Source organism: Miniopterus natalensis, chromosome X (genome assembly GCF_054644295.1).
Source record: "Miniopterus natalensis isolate mMinNat1 chromosome X, mMinNat1.hap1, whole genome shotgun sequence".
In the NCBI taxonomy this organism is placed as follows: Eukaryota; Metazoa; Chordata; class Mammalia; order Chiroptera; family Miniopteridae; genus Miniopterus; species Miniopterus natalensis.
Window position 1 is genome coordinate 105,994,345 of NC_142103.1, and position 18,968 is coordinate 106,013,312.

General features: G+C 51.5%; 1 pseudogene; it reads left to right on the forward strand.

The window, feature by feature from the left end:
• Positions 1–950: 950 nt before the first annotated feature.
• On the forward strand, positions 951–18,702 carry LOC148090658 (uncharacterized; annotated as a pseudogene).
• The last annotated feature ends 266 nt before the right edge of the window (positions 18,703–18,968 follow it).

Sequence of the window (18,968 nt, forward strand, 5' to 3'; positions counted from 1 at the left end):
ACTTTTTTTTTTTTTTAATGAAGATATTCGCTTAAAATTCTGTCCCTGCTACTGCAGGATCCCTGGACAACATCTCAGGCCGTGAAATATCCCTGAGTCACATTCTGGCCGTCCACCCCCCGACACGTATCCAGGTCCTGTGACTACACTTGTACCTCTTCCCAGGATGAGTCAGGGCCCTCCTGCTGGCCCTGCGGACGGTGCCCTGCTGAGGCCAGCTGCTGGCACTGTTGGGACACTGGGGACAGGACAGGGCTTAGGGCGGAGGCTGGGCGGGGGGCGGGGAGACCTGCAGGCCACGCCCACCTTGGGCTCTGCCCCCAAAAGCTCGCGCACCTGACAGGTGCAGGCGCAGCTCATCTCAGGGAGGTTTTTCTTCTCTTGGTCAACAGAATTGCAAAGACATGCAGACAATGTATCCTTTTGGGGGAAGGGGAGGCAGACACCCTGCTTTCGAAAGTGTTACTTTGTTTCCTTTGTTAATCCTCAGGCGAGGATACTTTTTGCATTGCTTTTTAGAGAGAGTGGAAGGGAGGGAGCAAGGGGGAGAGAGAGAAACATCGATGGGAGAGAGACACACATCAATTGATTGCCTGCTGCACGCGCCAGGACCAGGGCTGGGGATCGAACCTGCAACCCAGGTACGCGCCCTTGATCAGGAATCGAACACGAGACCCCTCAGGGCTCGGGGGCGGAGGCTCTAAAAACACTGAGCCCCATAGGCGAGGGTGAAAGTGTTACTTCTTATAGTAAAACCTGTGTTGACCACCTAGCCGCAGAGCACCCCCTCCCTGCCCTCATGAACCTTCTTAACAAATATTTTTCTACGCCCCCCCCCCCATGTAGCCTTGAGCAGGTCAATCAGCACTTTTCCTGGCCACAGTCTTGGGGCCAGTGGAAGGTGGGGACCCTGGGAGGACCTAGGGGGCTCTTCTTGTGGAGCAAGGGGGATGCCGGAGCTGCTGCAGCCTTTTTGGCACCTTGAGGTAAGTCGGCTTTAGAATGAAACAGGGGGGGAAAAACAGGTGCTTCCTGGGGAATTTTCCAGGACTCCTTCCTGGAAAATTTCAAGGTCACCCCTATTTCCTTCAAAAGATATTTCTACCTGTACAATGTTGAAGCTCTGACAATGGGCTGCACTGAGACTGAAACCTCTCCCTCCCCCTTCAAAACCCTTAATGTTCCAGAAGACTCTAGAGTCTGGGTTTATGACTGAGGGGCCAGGTCCCCATCACCTGCCATAATAAATATGCATTTCTATTCTCTGAATGCCAAGCTTTCAGGTTTTTTATTCATGCCTTCCAGGGGTGGGGAACGTTTTTTTTCTGCCGAGGGCCTTTTCGATATTTATAACATCATTCACGGGCCACACAAAATGACCAACTTAAAAATTAGCTGTGGAAAAAGCTCCTGGGTTATTGAATTTCTAGTCCCGCCCACGGTTGCCTTGGCAGAACCAGACCAAATGATTCCGAGTGTAGTACATGCCCCACCCCTGCTGTCCGAGGTTCAACTGTACGTGTACATATATGAAAAACTCAGGTGGGCAAAGAGACCATACGTATTACTCCTAAAAGGCCTAATTGTGCCAATTGCTGTGTGTGACAGGCGATGCCCCAAAACTTAGTGGTTTTAGGTGGCCACTCATGGGTTGAGCTGCACCAGAAGGCTGGGGGCTGAGATCAGAGCAGACTTTCCATTATCATTTCCTTTAAAAAAAATTTTTTTTAAATATGTTTTTATTGATTTCAGCGAGAGGAAGGGAGAGGGAGAGAGAGGGAGAAACACTGAGGACAGAGAAATATCAACATCGATTGGTTGCCTCCTGCACGCCCCCTACTGGGGATCCAGGGCGTGTGCCCTGACCAGGATTCGAACCAGTGACCTCCTGGTTCATAGGTCCATGCTTAACCCCTGAGCCACACTGGCTGGGCTTCATTTCCATTTCTGATGGTTAAGGCTACCTATTGGCTCATATGAGGACAAACTACGTAATTTCTGGAGGCAAAGAGTAAAACCCCCATTTGTTACTGCCACTTCCCCCCCACCCCCATCCCCAGAACTCACCAAATCATTCTGCCTGGGTTTCCCATATGTCCTGGTTGGGATGCTGGCTGGTTCGAGCCACGAGGAGAGTTGCTGGTTAAAGCCCCTTGGGGATGGTCATGAATCATTTTCATGCATTAGTGGTGTCCCGTGATACATCCTGTGGGCAGAAAGGGAGTGACACGAGTCCACAGGAAACACAGGTCCCTATTGCCTTGTAACGGTTTTCTCTGATGTCTTCCCAGCAACGGGAGAGCCTAGGCCCCACTAGCCTCCGCGCTCACAGACACTGGAACAGAAATAAAGGCTCTGAGACCTTCAGCTTTCACATTTCTGCTGTCCCCTGCTCAGCCAGGTCTCCTGGAGTGCTGGCGAGGGTGTGGAGAAAGGGGGCCCCTCGTGCACGGCTGGTGGGAATGCAGACGGGTGCAGCCACTGTGGGAACCAGTGTGGGATTTACTGGAAAAGCTAAAAACGGAGCTGCCTTTTGACCCAGCGATCCCACTTCTGGGAATATATCCTAAGAAACCCAAAACACCAATTGCAAAGAATATATGCACCCCTATGCTCAGAGCGGTGTAATTTACAGTAGCTAAGACCTGGAAACAGCCCACGTGCCCATCCCTAGACGAGCGGATAAAAAAAGCTGTGGTATGTCTACACCGTGGAATACTATGCAGCTGTGAAAAAGGTGCATCTCTTCCCCTTTGGGACAGCAGGGAGGCACCTGGAGAGTATTATGCTGAGTAAAATAAGCCAGGCAGAGAAAGACAAACATCACATGGTCTCACTCATATGTGGAATCTTACATGCAAAATAAACTGAGTAAAATAAATCCGGAGACATGGAGGCATGGAACAGACTGAGGGATCTCAGCGGGAAGGCAGGAGGGCGGGAAGAGATGAACCAAAGAACTTATGTGCATATATGCATAACCCAGAGACACAGATAATAGTGTGGGGAAGGCCTGGGGTGGGGTAGGAGCTGGGTGGACAGAGAGGGAGAGAGAGAGAGAGAAGGCCTGATATGATTTTGGGCCACTTTGGGCTGCTTTGCTTAGAACCAGCGACGGATGTGAAAACATCCCAGTCCTCTCCAGCGGGTCCCCTCAGGGCAGGATCCAATATCCAACTGGCTGGAATATAAGCCTCAGTGTCCTCATCGGACGGTCGAGCGCTTCACACTTCTATGGTGTCGAACAACAACATTTAGGAAGTATTTTTGCATCCTGATACCTTTTCGGAAATTATTGACATCCTGTTACCAAAACAAGGAAACGCTTCGATACCAGGTCAGTCGGCTCCTGACGGCCCATTGAAAAGCTCGTTCTGGGAGCCCGGCCCGCGATGCTCAGGGCTGAGTGTCGCCGCATGAACCTGAAGGTCAGGGTTCGAATCCCAGGTCCGGGCCCATGCCGGGGTTGTGGGTTCGATCCATGACTCTCATCATTGATGTTTCTATCTCTCTCTCTCCCTCTCCCATACCGGTCGGGCCGTATGTCCTTTTGAATAGTAAATAAATAAATTGCAATTCTGTCAACGTGTCTGAGTGTGTGTGTGTGTGGGGGGGGGGGGTTACACACTCTTAACTTTATTCTGATCTCGTCTTGGACCCTAGTAAATGCTTAACCCTGACTTCAAAGAACAGGGCAAGTCCGCTCCTCACTCAGCCCAACGAACTTTATTCTGATCTCGTCTTGGACCCTAGTAAATGCTTAACCCTGACTTCAAAGAACAGGGCAAGTCCGCTCCTCACTCAGCCCAACGAACGTCCCCGTCCTTCGGAGGGAACCCTGATAAATCGACCTCCAAGGCGAACACGGGGTCATCTTTTTGGCCACAGAGTCCTTATTTCAGGACTCCAAAGGCAATGGCGATCTTGAGACAGATTCTGCCCTGCGACCGTCTTCAGAAAGACTTGACCAACGGCGATACTTAATTTGATTTTATTTGTTTTTTGATTGATTTATTTTTTTAATTTAATTTTTTTTTTAATTTTGAAATAATTATAGAGTCACAGAGAGTTGCCGTCAATGCAAGACTCGAGTCCCAACTACCTCACGGTGCACCGGACTCGGCTCCAGCGTGGAAAGGAGACTCTGGACGCCGGCTCTGCTTCCAGCTCTGCTGAATCCCCGGCTGCGCCTCTCCCGGGATGAGATGAAGGGAAACGGGACTTTGCAAACCCAGGGATGTGATTCCGCCCAAATCAAAATCACTCAGCCTCCCCTGCGACTCTCGGAAAAATTACTTTTCTCAAGATATCGCAAGGACCCCGCTTCCACCAGCAATGGAGAAAGGCCACGTGAGACAACCCCTTTTTCATGGCTCGGAGAACCCAAACTGTGTGTGTGTGTGTTTAGGGGAGGGGTCCCCAGCCCTCCCCAACCCTCCCCAGCCCCAGAGAAACTGGGCTTTTTTTTTTTTTTTTTTTTTTTCTTCCCCAAATGTCTCACTCACCCTTCATCTTCACCCGTGTCACCCAGGCTGGAATAAATGAGTCACAGGGCGTACCCCACGCAGAGAGCCCAGCCCTTGCCAATTTCAAATTTCATTTCCTTTCGTCTTTCACGGGGCCTCTCAAAACAACAAAAAAAAAAACACAAAAACTGCAGCAGCTGCATCGCTCTTAACACACACAAGTGTCCTTTCGGGTCGTAAAAAATCAGTCAATGATTGTCAGGGGCATGCCCGGGGCTCCGCTGTTTTTCTGCAAACAGGATGTTAAAAATCATGTATTTATGGGCCCCGGGAGGAGCTTGTGTCTTAGCATCCAAGTCAATTTAGGCAGCTTTGGGGGGGCCGGGGGGGCTTTGCTTGTGGGCCTCACTGTCCACTGGACGACAAACAGGTCCAAGGGTGAATTTAGAAGCAGAGAGAGAAAAAAAAAGAAAAAAAAAAACAACCCAAAAACAAAAAAAAAAAACCTGCCCCAGGAGGTTGTCCCAGCTGCTCTCCTCCCCCCTCCGATGACGGTTGTCACTGTCCCCGGAGCCTGTCATTGTTGTCACTTTCTCCATGGAGACCTGCGGTTCTGTAAAACTGAGTTATTTCACCACCAAGAAGGACGTTCTGAAGATTCGGATCTGCTCAGTTGCAGGTTGGTGGGGTTTTTTGTGGGTTTTTTTTCAGATGATAGACATGAAAGTTTTTGGTCGGGTAGTGACCTTTGTTTTTGTTTGTTTGTTTTTGACAACCAAATACTTTATATATTTTTTTATTGATGTTTAGGGAGAGAGAGAGAGAAACATTGATGGGAGAGGGAAACAGTGATCTGCTGGCCCCTGCACGCCCCCTACTGGGGGGGAGGTCGAGCCCTCAAGCCCGGGCCTGGGCCCTGATCAAGAATCGAACCTGTAACCTTTTTAAAAAAATTTTTTTTTAATTGATTTTAGAGAGAGAGGAAGGGAGAGGGAGAGAAAGATAGAAACATTGATGACGGCCCGGCCGGGCGTGTCTCAGAGGTTGAGCGTTGACCTAGGATCCAGGCGATCGAGGTTCGATTCCCGGTCAGGGCACATGCCCGAGTGGCGGCTGCAGCCGATCAATGACTAATCATTGATGTTTCTGTCTCTCTCTCCTTTCGTCTCTGTGAAATCAATAAAGATATATTTAATAAAAAAAAAAAAAGAAAAAGAAACATTGATGACAGAGAAACATCAACCTCGATCAGCTGCCTCCTGCACGCCCCCTACTGGAGGGTGGACCCCACAACCCCGGGCATGGGTCCTGACCAAGAATCGAACCTGCAACCTTTAAAAAAACATTATTTTTAATTGATTTTAGAGAGAGAGGAAGGGAGAGGGAGAGAAAGATAGAAACATTGACGACAGAGAAACATCAACATCCATCTGATCTGGAATCGAACCAGTGACCTCCTGGTTCATAGGTCGACGCTCAACCAACTGAGCCACACCGGCCGGGGCACAATCGTATCCTTTCTATTTTGAGTATCTTTTTATTGAATGTGTTGGGGTGACATTGCTTAATAAACTTATATATAGGTCACAAGTGTACAGGTACATTTTATATCATGTGTATAGTGCACTGTGGGCCCGCCACCTAAAGTCAAATCTTTATGTTCGTGCCTCTTAGAAACTGACGTGAAAATAAAGCAGAGGTAAAGCGGCGTGGCTTGGCGCTTGAGGGCCGACCCATGAACCAGGAGGTAGCGGGTTCGATTCCCGGTCAAGGCACAGGCCTGTCACCCAAAGGTTTGCTGGCTCGATCCCCAGTAGGGGGCATACAGGAGGCAGGCCATGCAGGACTGTGTCCCACATCGATGTTTTTCTCTCTCTCTCTCCCTCCCTCCCTTCCACTCTGTCCGAAAAGCAATGGAAAAAATATCCTCGGGTAGGATTTAAAAAAAAAAGAGAGAAAAAAAAAAGGCAGAGGAGAGCTGAGCGCAGACATCGCAGACACGCAAAGCGTTGCTTAATAGCTCTCGGTAGCTCAGGAAAGCAGAACCTGAGGTCCTTCCAGAGGCGTTTCGTTTCTGAAAAGCCGTCCCTGTGAGAGCAGGGTTTGGAGAACGTCAGCTCCGTGTTTGTTCCGGGATAAAGTAGCTCTTCAGAAAGCAATTCAGGTTTTTTTATGTATTTTAATCAGCACTTCAACCCAGGCTGGCCCGTCCCCAGGTTGGTTCCAGTTCAGGCACAGGCCCGGGTTGTGGGCTCTGTCTCCAGTCAGGGGCGTGCAGGAGGCAGCCGATCCATGACTCTCTCATCATTGATGATTCTCCCTCCCTCTCCCTTCCTCTCTCTGAAATCAATAAAGATATATATATATATATAAAGGAATTGCAAATTTTCACACGTGCCCACACACAATTTACACCAAACACTGTCAAGACCATGCGGCTCTACCCCAACATGAGCTCCAGCTCCAGCTAAAAACTGATTTGGCATTTTATTTTTTTATTTTATTTTATTACTTTATTTTATTTTATATTTTATATTTTATTTTATTATTTTATTATTTTATTTTATATTTTATTTTATCATTTTATTTTATAATTTATTTTATATTTTATATTTTATATTATTTTATATTTTATTTTATTACTTTATTTTATTTTATATTTTATTATTTTATTTTATATTTCATTTTATTTTATTATTTATTATTTTATATTTTATTTTATTTTATTACTTTATTTTATTTTATATTTTATTATTTTATTTTATATTTCATTTTATTTTATTATTTATTATTTTATATTTTATTTTATATTTTATTTTATTTTATTACTTTATTTTATTTTATTATTTATTATTTTATATTTTATATTTTATTTTATATTTTATTTTATTTTATTACTTTATTTTATTTTATATTTTATCATTTTATTTTATATTTTATTTTATATTTTATTTTATTACTTTATTTTATTTTATATTTTATCATTTTATTTTATATTTTATTATTTTATATTTTATTTTATTTTATTACTTTATTTTATTTTATATTTTATCATTTTATTTTATATTTTATTATTTTATATTTTATTTTATAATTTATTTTATTATTTTATATTTTATTTTATTATTTTATTTTATTTTATTAAATGTATTGATATCTCCCCCCAAAACTTGAAAACATGTACTTTCAAAGATATATGGACCCCTATACTCACAGCATGACTCACAGTAGCCAAGATATGGAGACAACCAAAGCGTCCTGCGATCAAGGACTGGAGATAAAAAAAAAAAAGTGGGACATGTTCCCAATGGAATACTACTCGGCCATGAAAAGGGTGGGATCCTGCCCCTTGTAACAACGTGCATGGGCCTTGAGAATATCGTGCTGAGTGAAACAAGTCAGGCAGGAAAAGCTAAGAACCATATGATGTCACTCCTGTGTGGGGTATAAAACTGAAACTCGTGGACACAGACGGTCATGTGGAGGTTGCCAGAGGGGAGGGGACGGAAGGCGTGGGGGCTAAAGGGGGCTTAATGTATGACTCACTCTAAAAACCAACTGGCCAAATATCTGGCTTCTAGGAGACACCAAAACCCCAGAAGCCTCCTTTGAAGGGGGTCGTGCCTCCAGCCACCCGGTGGGCAAGAAATATCCCCAAATGGGCTCAGGTTCTTCTGCTGGGAACTTTTGTGGGACCTCCCACCCCACAAATGCCTTCCGTCACCCATTCCATCCTTTCGTCTGTGTCCCACGAGCCACCCTGACACAGGGAGCATTGTTCAGGGCTCAGCAAGTGGGCTCCATCCCCCGAGTGGGAAGCCCGCCCGGCACAGCTGACTTCAGGACATTTTTTCCCCAAAAAGTCATTCAAATTCTTGGTGTTTGACTGTCTGCAAACACGTTCCCCGCGTCCCACCGGGCACACGCCAACGGGAGCTCCCGACGTCTCCCAACGCCTGTGTGTTGGTTGGGCTCAATGTACCGATGGAGAAACCGCCTGGGAGCTTCCCGAGTGGGGATCAGAGGGGTTCCCCCGCATGGAAGTCACAGCTGAGATGGTTGCTGTAGAATGAAGGGGCATTAATGTCTCCAAAACGGGGTGGAAGAAACTTGTGTGCTGTGCAAGTCGTAGGGCGTGCAAAGGGCCTGTGGCAGACGCCACTGAGGGTGCCTGTGGGGCTATATGAGGAGAAGACGAGAGAGTGTGGGGTTGGGTGGGTAAAGTGGGCCAATTGAACCCACCGTCACTCTCTAGTCCTGAAAGTGTCCTTTTGTCCCCAGGATCCATCTTTTCTTTAATTCTATTGTCTTTTCTGCTATCTGCCCCCAGAGAGCCTCTTCCTGCTCCCCCTGCTCACGTCTCTGCTCTTGTCTCGGGCTCTCATGTTCCTGATGGTTCCTCTCATGTCCCTGTTGCTAACGCCCGTCCCTCGAGTGCAACGTTCATTTCCCCACCGTGGAATGGAATAGTATGCAGCTGTGAAAAAGGAGAGCCTCGTACAAATGTGGCAAAGTGACATCTTTATAGCGTTTAGATACTGTAAATACCTCCTCTACCTGCATCAGTATCTACAGGGTTGTTTTTTGCATTTAGATACATTCTGTCATGAAAACATTATCCAAATATAATGGTAAGATTGAAACATTTCTATACACGGTTTAAAATTCGATCTGATTTGAAAGATGAGTGTTACTTATTCCACGTAAGGTCAAGAATTAGCCTCAGGACTGTCAGCTGTGGCTAGAACGTAAAAACCAATTAGCGGAATACTACGCAGCTGTGAAAAAGGCGGATCTCTTACCCTTTGGCACAGCAGGGAGGGACCTGGAGAGTATTGTGCTGAGTGAAATAAGCCAGGCAGAGAAAAACGAGTATCCCATGATCTCACTCATATGTGGAATCTAATGAATAAAATAAACTGATCAACAAAATAGACCCAGAAGCGTGGAACAGAACTGAGGGATCTCAGAGGGAAGGCAGAGGGCAGTGGGAAGAGATTAACCAAAGAACTTATATGCGTAGATGCATGACCCATGGACACAGACAAAAGTGTGGGGACGGGACGGGATTCGGGGTGGAGGGGTCAATGGGGGGGGGGGGGGAAGGGAATGTCTGTAATACTTTCAACAATAAATATAAATTTTTTTAAAAAATCAGGCTGTGCTTTTTATAGAAAACAGGGAAATCCAAAAGAAGTCAGTAAAATGTAAAAAAAAAAAAAAAAAACCACACCAAAAAAATTCACTTTTCCAAAAAAATTCACTTTTCCTGTCGCGAGGAACCTGGTGGTATCGCTGGCGGATACAAGGTGTGGCTTTCTGTCTGTGTTTAGGTGGCACCTCTCTCGGTTGGATGGTCCCAATGCCTCTTCCGAAGGGACCCGCCCCCGCCCCCCCCCGGCCTTTCTGCAAACCTGGAGCCATCGGGAGCCACCCGCTTCCAGACTCACAGGGGACAGCGTCTCCTCCAAGCTCTGGGCCCCACCACCTCTCCCGATCCCATGCAGTGGGCTCAAGGGTGGTCCCCAAAGATGCCCACGTGCGCGTCCTCGGAGCCCGTGAGCGGGACTCGGTTAAGGCTCCTGAGAAGATAACCGTCGATTTTTAAAAGCACGTCCTTATTGATTTCAGAGAGAGGAAGGGAGAGAGAAACGTTGGTGATGAGAGGGAATCACGGCTCGGCTGCCTCCTGCTCGCCCCCTGCTGGCGATCGAGGGCATGTGCCCTGGCCCGGCATCGAACCGGCGACCTCTTGGTTCACCGGATGCCCCTCAACCACTGAGCCACACTGACCAGGCTCGAAGGAGATTTTTAATCACTTACATGAGCGCGCGGGTCCCTTGCCCAATGTCTCCATACCCTTCGTCTTCGAAGCATCGCGGCCAAAATTGAACTCTGGGCTAATGACGTCTCCTTCCGTGAGCCATCCGGGGGTCAGCTGTCCTGTTCCGTGGCATTCTTCGCCGGGGAGAAGACTGAGCCGTTCAAAAATACACGGTGTCCTGCGGCTGACCCCGACGATGAGATTCACCGTTTAGTTAATAACTGATTTGAATAATTGAAGAGCAGAAAATGCAATCAACAGCCAGCCACCCTGGCCAGAGGCAAGCGAAGCCAGTGTCCCTTGTTTGGTCCCCAATCCGTAACTCGTTTGGCGTTTTTTTTTATTTTATTTTAACAGAAGGGAAATCGACACAATATTTTTAGGGGCTAAGGAGACGTCAAGAGTTTCTTTATATTTTTAATAATAATAATTTTTTTTTTTAAAAAAAGGGAACATCTCCGGCCTCCGGGGAACTATTCATGAGAAACAGAGCCGCTTGGAAAAATCCGCTTTCCCTTTGGGAGCTCTGACTCGTTAAATATTCAAAGCCGTCTTCACGCAGACTTTTGAAAAAGCGGGAGATGGGCGGCTACCTCCTGCATCCACACCATAAGGACGTATTTCGGTGTTAGAGGGACCCTCCATGAGGCTGGTTACACCAGGAAAGCAGCAGCCGAGAGAAAATTCCAGCTCCCAAGGTTTGCATGTTCCAAGTCTACCCCGTGTCCCCGAGATGACAGGAAAGCAGGTGGGCCGACCACCGGATGGGCCACCACGGGTCTGAAGATGAAACACGTTGTTTAAAGAATCGGCGTCACCACGTCCTGTGATCTGCACCATCTGGGCTCCTGCCTGAGTCCGTGTTTCTCCGAGAACTGCTTTTATCTTGTTTGTTTGCTAATCTGCACCCGAGGATGTATTTTTTTTACATTGATTTTTTATTTTTATTTTTATTTTTAGGGAGAGTGAAAGGAACAGCGGGGGGGGGGGGAGAGAAACATCGATGTGAAAAACACACGGATGGGCCGCCTCCTCTCCACGCCCAGACTGGGCCCAGAGATCACACCTGCAACCCAGGTAGGTGCCCTTGACCAGGAACGGAGCCCGAGACGCTCAGTCGCTTCTATGGGGACAGAATCCCATGAAAACCTCGACGGACGGACGTCACCGGGGAGGCCCGGCTGGGGCCTGGCAGAAGCCAGCACATCCAGAGAGACAGAGACAGACAGACAGACAGGCCCCTGCCCACCTTCCTGCCTCTGTCTGCCTGTGACCACCTCACTGCCTTCCTCTGCAGGCCCTTGGCATCCTAACCTGGCGACCAGGATGTCACCTGTCACCCTGCTCACACGTCAGCGTTCAAACATTCAACTGTGGCCACCCACCTGACCTCCCATGGGTGCCGGCAACGTTACCGTTGCACAGGCGTTCGGGGATTTGTAGGCCCCCGCCACCTCCCAATGCCACATTTACCCACAAGACGGACAAAGTCTGGCCGGCTGCCTGCCAAGGAATCTCAGGCGGGTGGTGGTGTCTGCCTGCAGGAAATGACGCAAGTCCCCGGGGAATTCACCCACCCACCCACCCACCCAGCCGGACCCGCCCTCACGCCCTCAGGAGTTTCGCTGACCCGTCAGGAAATCCCGAGCTCGCCTGTCCTTTCCAAGATCTGCTTCGTAGACTTTCTCCGGCCCACGCCCAGAAGGATTTGCTAAAACAGAGGCGGGTTGGCCCTCCGTCCGGTTAAGCCCTTTAGGACAGAGGGATGTCAGTCTGGTGAGAAATAGTCCCGATGAAACCACAGTGGGTTGGTTTCTTTTTATTATTATTTTTTTCCCACAGTAAAGCTAATAGATTCTTTTAAAAAAATTATCTTCGCCCGGCCGGGCGGGGCTCAGCGGTTGAGCCTCGACCTGGGATCCAGGTGATCAGGGTTCGATTCCCGGTCAGGGCACATGCCCGGGTTGTGGGCTCGATCCATGACTCTCTCATCATTGATGTTTCTATCTCTCTCTCTCCCTCTCCTTTCCTCTCTCTGAAATCAATAAAGATATATTTAAAATAATAATAATAAATAAATAAATTATCTTCATTGCTGAAAGTATTACAAAAGTCCCTTTTTTCCCTCCGTTGGCCTCGACCACTCCTGGTGGCCTTGTGTGTCTGGCCTCCGTCACGAGCATCCTGTGTTCAAGGCTCTTCCACATGGTAGCCTGTGTCCGAGCTTCACTCCTTTTCATGGCTGTGTAATATTCCACTCTGTGAACAGACACACACCCCCGATTCTGTGTGTCCATCTATCCGTCCATGGACACTTGGGCTGCTTCCACTTTTTGTATTTCTGGGTGGACACGCGTTTTCATGTCCCCATGAAATGTCTGGATCATACAGTAAGTCCATGGTTAATCTTTTTTTTTTTTTTAATGTTTTTATTGATTCCAGAGACAGGGAGAGAGAGAGAGAGAAACATCAATGATGAGAGTCACGGATCGGCTGCCTCTTGCACGCCCCCTACTGGGGATGGAGCCTACAAGTCAGGCAAGTGCCCCGACCTGGAATCGAACCGTGACCTCCTGGTTTATAAGTCGATGAGGCTCAACCGCTGAGCCACGCCGGCCAGGTGACCATGGTTAATCTCTTGAGGATCCGCAGAATTGTTACGTACGTGTATCTTTTTTTTTTTTTTTTAATTTCAATTTCAACAGACAGACCCGGCTCCCGCACTCTGCCCCCCTGGGAAATGAAATCTTGACTATTCCTCCGTTTCCCTCTCCTCTCCTCCCCAGGGTCCCCTGAAGAATCTGGGTCACGCTCTATTTTCAGGTGACTTGGAAACTGGTGCATCACACACTTGACACAGAGCTTCACGCTCCCCCCCACCTCCCCGCTGCCGAGGCCGATGTCCTGGGGATGCCGACACCTTCGCCAGGACCGGGAACCCGGGAATCTGAAGGCCAGCCTCTCTGGACATGCGGCACCACAGCCAGCTGAGCGTGCCACCGAATCTCTCCTTCCTTCCTCTCTTTTTGCTTAACGCTCACCCAAGGATGCATATTTTTTTTTCATTGGTTTCTAGAGAGAGTGGAAGGGAGGAAAGGCGAGGAGAGAGAGAGACACAGCGACTGGCTGCCTCCCGCATGGGCCCTGACAGGGGGCGAGCAATGAACCTGCAACCCGGGTACCTTAGTTTCCTTGCCTGGGAATTCGAATCCTAGACCCTTGGATGCGCGAACCGACTCTCCACCACTGAACCACACAGGCCAGGGCTCTATGTCTTTTCTTCCCGGCCCCTCCATCCCCTCTGTACCTTTTTAAGAACCCAGCATCTCCCCCGCCCCCCCAAACTCCAGTTTACGATAGAAGCTTAAACGCAAAATCTTCTCAAGGGAGCAACGTCTACAGCCCTAAACCCGCCTGGACAAGGTGGGCAGGTCCTTCTCTGCAGTTTGAAGGAAGACCGGTGGCCACAGGGCAGAGCATCCCAGGTGCAGGTGCCCAGGTGAGCAGGTGAGCAGGTGAGCAGGTGAGCAGGTGAGCAGGTGCGCAGACTGCCCCCCCCCCCCATTCCAGCCACATGGGCGGCTCTGGAGGACTAAGCCTGCGGCTGCCAGTAGGTGGCGCCATCAGACAAGGGAATCCGGGCTCAGCTCGGCTGCCTGCGAATAAGTTGCTCCCCATTCTGGCTGTTACCTGCTGGACGGGACCCCCAACCTGGGAGCTTTGTCAGGTCCAAATAACACAGGGGCTGATCCTGCAGAGACCCCTGTGAGGCAGGCGCCTTCCCAACGTCAGGAGGATTCAGGAATTAAGATTTGACAACGTGCATGCTGGAGACTATAAAAAAAACACACCCAAAAAACACAACAAAACCTCACACTTGGGAATAGTGAGTTTTCTGATGCCCCCAATGGGCACCCACATCCAGGTCTATGTGTGGGGAATGCAGGATGTTTGTTGACCGGAAAGTTTCCAAAATCGTACTTCTCGATGACCCGTATCTTATACCTTTTTAGAAATAGGACATAATTCTCTGCCCGGCTGGCGTGGCTCAGTGGTTGAGCATAGACCATGCAGCAGGAGGTCACAGTTCAATTCCCCGGTCGGGGCACATGCCCGGGTTGCGGGCTCAATACCCAGTCGTGGGCGTGCAAGAGGCAGCCGATCCGTGACTCTCATCATTGATGTTTCTCTCTCTCTCTAAACATCAATAAAAACACATTAAAAAAAAAAGAGCATAATTCTCTATGAACATGGAATTCCCTCTACAACTGTCCCCCAAGCAATTTCAGGGTTCAAACTCCACTTAGTCTTACTTCCCCCAGATGTCTCATTTGAAAAAAGGGGCACCATCATAGCTCCCCCAAACGGCTTTGTGCAAGAGATTTTCCTGCAGCAAACAGCAGAAAAGGGTAATAGATGAATCCATATCATCTGAACCCCCAAACCGCCAGGTCCCACATTCAATGTGGGGGTATCTGTAATACTCTCAGCAATAAAGATATTTAAAAAAAAAAAAAAATCTGGAACCAAGAACCATCAGGGCAAACTAGCCTGGGACCGTCCAGGTGACACCCCACATCCAGACCATCGCCTGGTTTTAGTTCGGCGGCTTTTGTTTAGTTTCATCATTGCCTTTGTTTCCTGCCTGCGAGTCAGCGGGTCTGCGTTGGCCTCAGCGAACAGGTCGGCTTAACCGGAGCAGGCCTGCTCGCTCTCACGTTGAAATCTACCGAGAACAAAAACATAAATGTGGCCACACACACACCCCCCCCCCCAGTTCCCGCACGCAGATTCACTTAAACACGCACGGGCCAGCCTCAGGCCCGGATGCCAAACGGAGGGCTCACGAACCGAATTTTATGAACTTCAGTGTGGAATCTCCCAAAGGCTTGACCGATTCTCAATGACCTTAACGTCGGGGGACCCGCTGTGGCCGTCCAGGAGATGGGGAGGCCTGGGATCCACCATCCTGTCTAGGAGGCCGACCTTGCGGAACATTTGGGCAAGCTCCCTGTGATCAAAATAGAGGGCGTCCCCCGAAAATGTATACACGCGTTCTCTGAATAATAATAAAGGCGGTGTTTACGAAAACATCTTTCATTTTCAAAACTGAGCTATCAGCTGTGTATATGTTAAAAAAAAATTTTTTTTTTGAAAGATTTTGTTTTTAATTGATTTTTGAGTCAAGCCACAGAAAGACACCGTCCAAAATGTCTCCAGAAAGGGAGACATTTCAATCTTCGATATAAAATGCTGGGCCTAGGGCAACGTTCTCTAAAGACCCACAGCACATTCAGGAAAAATGCATGTAGTTGCTCAGGACACCGACCTACGTGGGTCACCCGGGGTCCACACCCGTCTCTGGCTGGCCCGTGGCCAAGTCTTGCTCAGACCGATAATCAGAAATGAAGGATTATTATTTCTCCTTGTGTTTGTTTAAAAAAATATATATGTTTTTATTGATTTTTAGAGAGAAGGGAAGGGAGAGGGAGAGAGAGAGGTAGAAACATCGATGATGAGAGTCATGGATCGGCCGCCTTCTGCATGCCCCCGACTGGGGACCGAGCCTGCAACCCGGGCATGTGCCCTGATGGGGAGTCAAACTGTGACCTCCAGGTTCATGGGTCGGCTCTCAACCACTGTGCCGCCCCGGCCAGGCCAGGCGGTGAGTTTTAAGGGGCACCTAGCGGGCAAGGTGAATTGTTCCGCCTTTTCTCCATCACAGGGCTCCTCCATCCATCCCAAGGCCACTGCTGGCGTTGGATTACATTAAACACGTGCCGGTCACAGAACACACGGTGGTCCGCCAGACCTGGCCGGAGCTTACGGAGGTGATGGGCACCCCGCCCCGCCAATGGAGCTCATCCTCTTATATGAAAAGATGCAGTTCTATCCGGGGAGGAAGGAACGTCCCCGGGTGTCCTCTGAGCCTCCCTGCGCCTTCACACCTGGCTGCTCTCTCTTGCTCCGAGCTCGGTCTGTGATGGGCTCCGGTCGGTTTCTCAGGGAAAATTAAGTTTAATGAACAGGATCAGAGCCTCCGTCTTTGCTCCCTAGGATACCCTTGAGACATGGAAATTCTGTGTGTCTGCGTGTGTCTGTGTGTGCGCCCTTTGTGCCACCCCTTGTCTCCCCCTAGGGCCATCGAGAAACTCCTCCGTGCAAGTTGCACTGGCTGGGTTAGGCTCACGTCACCTGCGAGGACCTTCCTTCAGCTCCCAGTTCTGTTTTTTGTTCTTTAATGCTCACCTGAGGATGTTTTCCCCATGGCTTTTCAGAGAGAGAGTGGAAGGGAGAGAGGGGATGGGCTTGACAGAGAGAGAGAGAAACATCTATGTGAGAGAGACACACATCAGCTGGTTGCCTCCGGCACGTGGGGGGAACAAGCCTGCAACTGAGATACCTGCCCTTGGCCCAAATCGAACCCAGGACCCTTCAGTCCTTGAGCTGACGCTCTAACCACTGAGCCAAATTGGGTGGCAGCCCCCAGTTGTGACCACAGACAACAGACTCTTAGAAAGGCCATTGCTCCACCCTCCTGGTGGCTGGGAGCCCCTGATGTGGGGTCCCTTTGGGCCACCTGCCCATGCCATCCTGAGGCAGGACCAGACCAGCCACTGGCCCGTGGCCTGGGGAGATTGACTCCTGAGCCTCTACCTCCCTGCGTGGCCAGCGCAGGACCCTAACATCACCGCGGCGCACGTGCGCCCCGAACCCCCCCCCCTCACCTGCCTTCGGACAGGATGCTGTTCCCACCTGAGTCAGGACAGGCTGTCTCTGTGCAGGGACCTCTCTGAAAGTGCCCGGGCCTGTGGGGAGCTCAGAGGGTCTCCAACATCTGGGTCCTCCTTGGGGACTGGGGGATGGGGTCCCTGCGCGCATTGAGGCCACCTCCCAGCGCGCGTCCCCGTCCGTCAGGCCTTCTGGCGCGCGCGCATGGTGACCACCCCGTGGCTGCAGTTGGAGACAAAACCGAGAGCGCGCTGGGCCTGATCCCCTCATGCTGCGGGGGTGGACTTGTCCCTGTGTCTTACCGGACGCGGGCTCCCAGTGCCCAAGTCCTGCTCCCCCGTGGACAGTGTGTCTCCAGGACACCGAGGTGGGCACAAACCATTTCCTTTCCCGGGACCACAGCACGCGCCTTTGGGGGGGCTCTTTCTCCCTCCCTTGTTCGACTCCCAGCCCTGCCAATGTCCCCACCAGCCCAGCCGGCCAGAAAGGTGCCTGCCTGAGGAAAGGGGCGGTCGGAGGGGGTGGTGGTGGCCAAATTGCTCTCTTCACCCACAGGGCCCAGGCCTGGAGGGTGGACACACGTCTGTGGGGGGTCCACAGGGACTTCTTGTCAGGTGCACGGACCTGTTCTAGAGCCTCTCAGCCTCTGGGCGCTCCATCTGTTTATCAAAACACGGTGACCCCTCCACCGCTTGTGGAAGATGTCATTGTGCGCACTGGGGGGGGGGGTTGAAGCTTCCCTGTGTCCCCGTGATGTCACCTCCAAAACCTTTCCTGAGAGTTGGGTGCAACGCACAGCCCTGTCCCAGGTTCACCTGCACCCAGGAAGGACCAGGACGGGGCTGCCTGCATCCAGCAGCCTCTTCGCCACGCTCCCCGGGCCCCCCCCCTCTTTCCACCCTTTCCTCTGTCATGACACCCAGCGCACCAGCCGAGTGGGGGCTCCGGAAACACGGGGGGGAAAAAGGGGACACCTAAGAAAAAGGGGGGCATGCGGGAGAGGGCAGAGGGAGGCGCCGGTGGCTGGGACGCACGGAGGGGCGGTGGAGAGGTTGGAGGGGTCCCGGGGGGAGGGGCGCAGGGGGCGTGGCGAGCTCCTTTCCCCGCCCCCCGCCCCCAGGGATCCGAGAGGGACCCCCCTCGGCTGCGCAGCGCCTCCCGCGCTCGCTCCCGCCCCGCCCTCCCGCGCGCCCCGCGCCCCGCGCCTCCCGCAGACGGCTGCGCGCTGCGCCCCGCGGGGCCGGGCGTCCACCTGTCATTGCGCGCCCGCCGCCTCCCCGCCGCCGCCGCCCAAGTTTGCGGGGACTTGCCCGGCGCGCCGCCTCCGCGCCCGCGCCCGCGCCCATGGCCGCCACCCCCGCGCCCCCCGCGCCGCGCGCCCAGCCCGGCGGCCGCCGGGCCCGCTGAGCACAGGCCGAGCGCGGGCGCCAGGGGCCGGCACGGAGCACTGCGGATGCGGCGCGGGGCCGGCGCGGGGCTCCGGGCGCGCTCGGGGGTCGTGAGCGCCGCGCCCCGCGCCCCCGCCCGCCCGCGCGCCCCGCCGCCGGGGCCATGCAGTCGCTCATCTCGCCGGTGACCAAGGCGATCCTGGTGGCCCTGTTCATCTTCGCCATCCTCCTCATCCTCTACGTGATCCTCTGGTACATCTGCCGCGATGTCGACTGCGACCACGGCCTCTGAGCGCCCCGGGGCGCGCGCGCTGCGGCGCGGACGGCGCCCCCTCGCCGGGCAGGGGGGCCGCGCGCCCCGCCCTCGCCCGCGCCCCCCGCCCGGGGGCCCCGCCGCGCGCCCGCCGCGGCCACCTGCCCGTGACCTTCAGGGACGCGCCGGAGAGCCGGTGAGTGCGCTCCTGCGGCCGCGCTGCGGGGCCGGGCTGGCGACGCACAACTTCGCGGAGGGCGCGCGGTGCCGGCGCCCGACCGGCTCCCGGGTGGACGCCCCGCGGG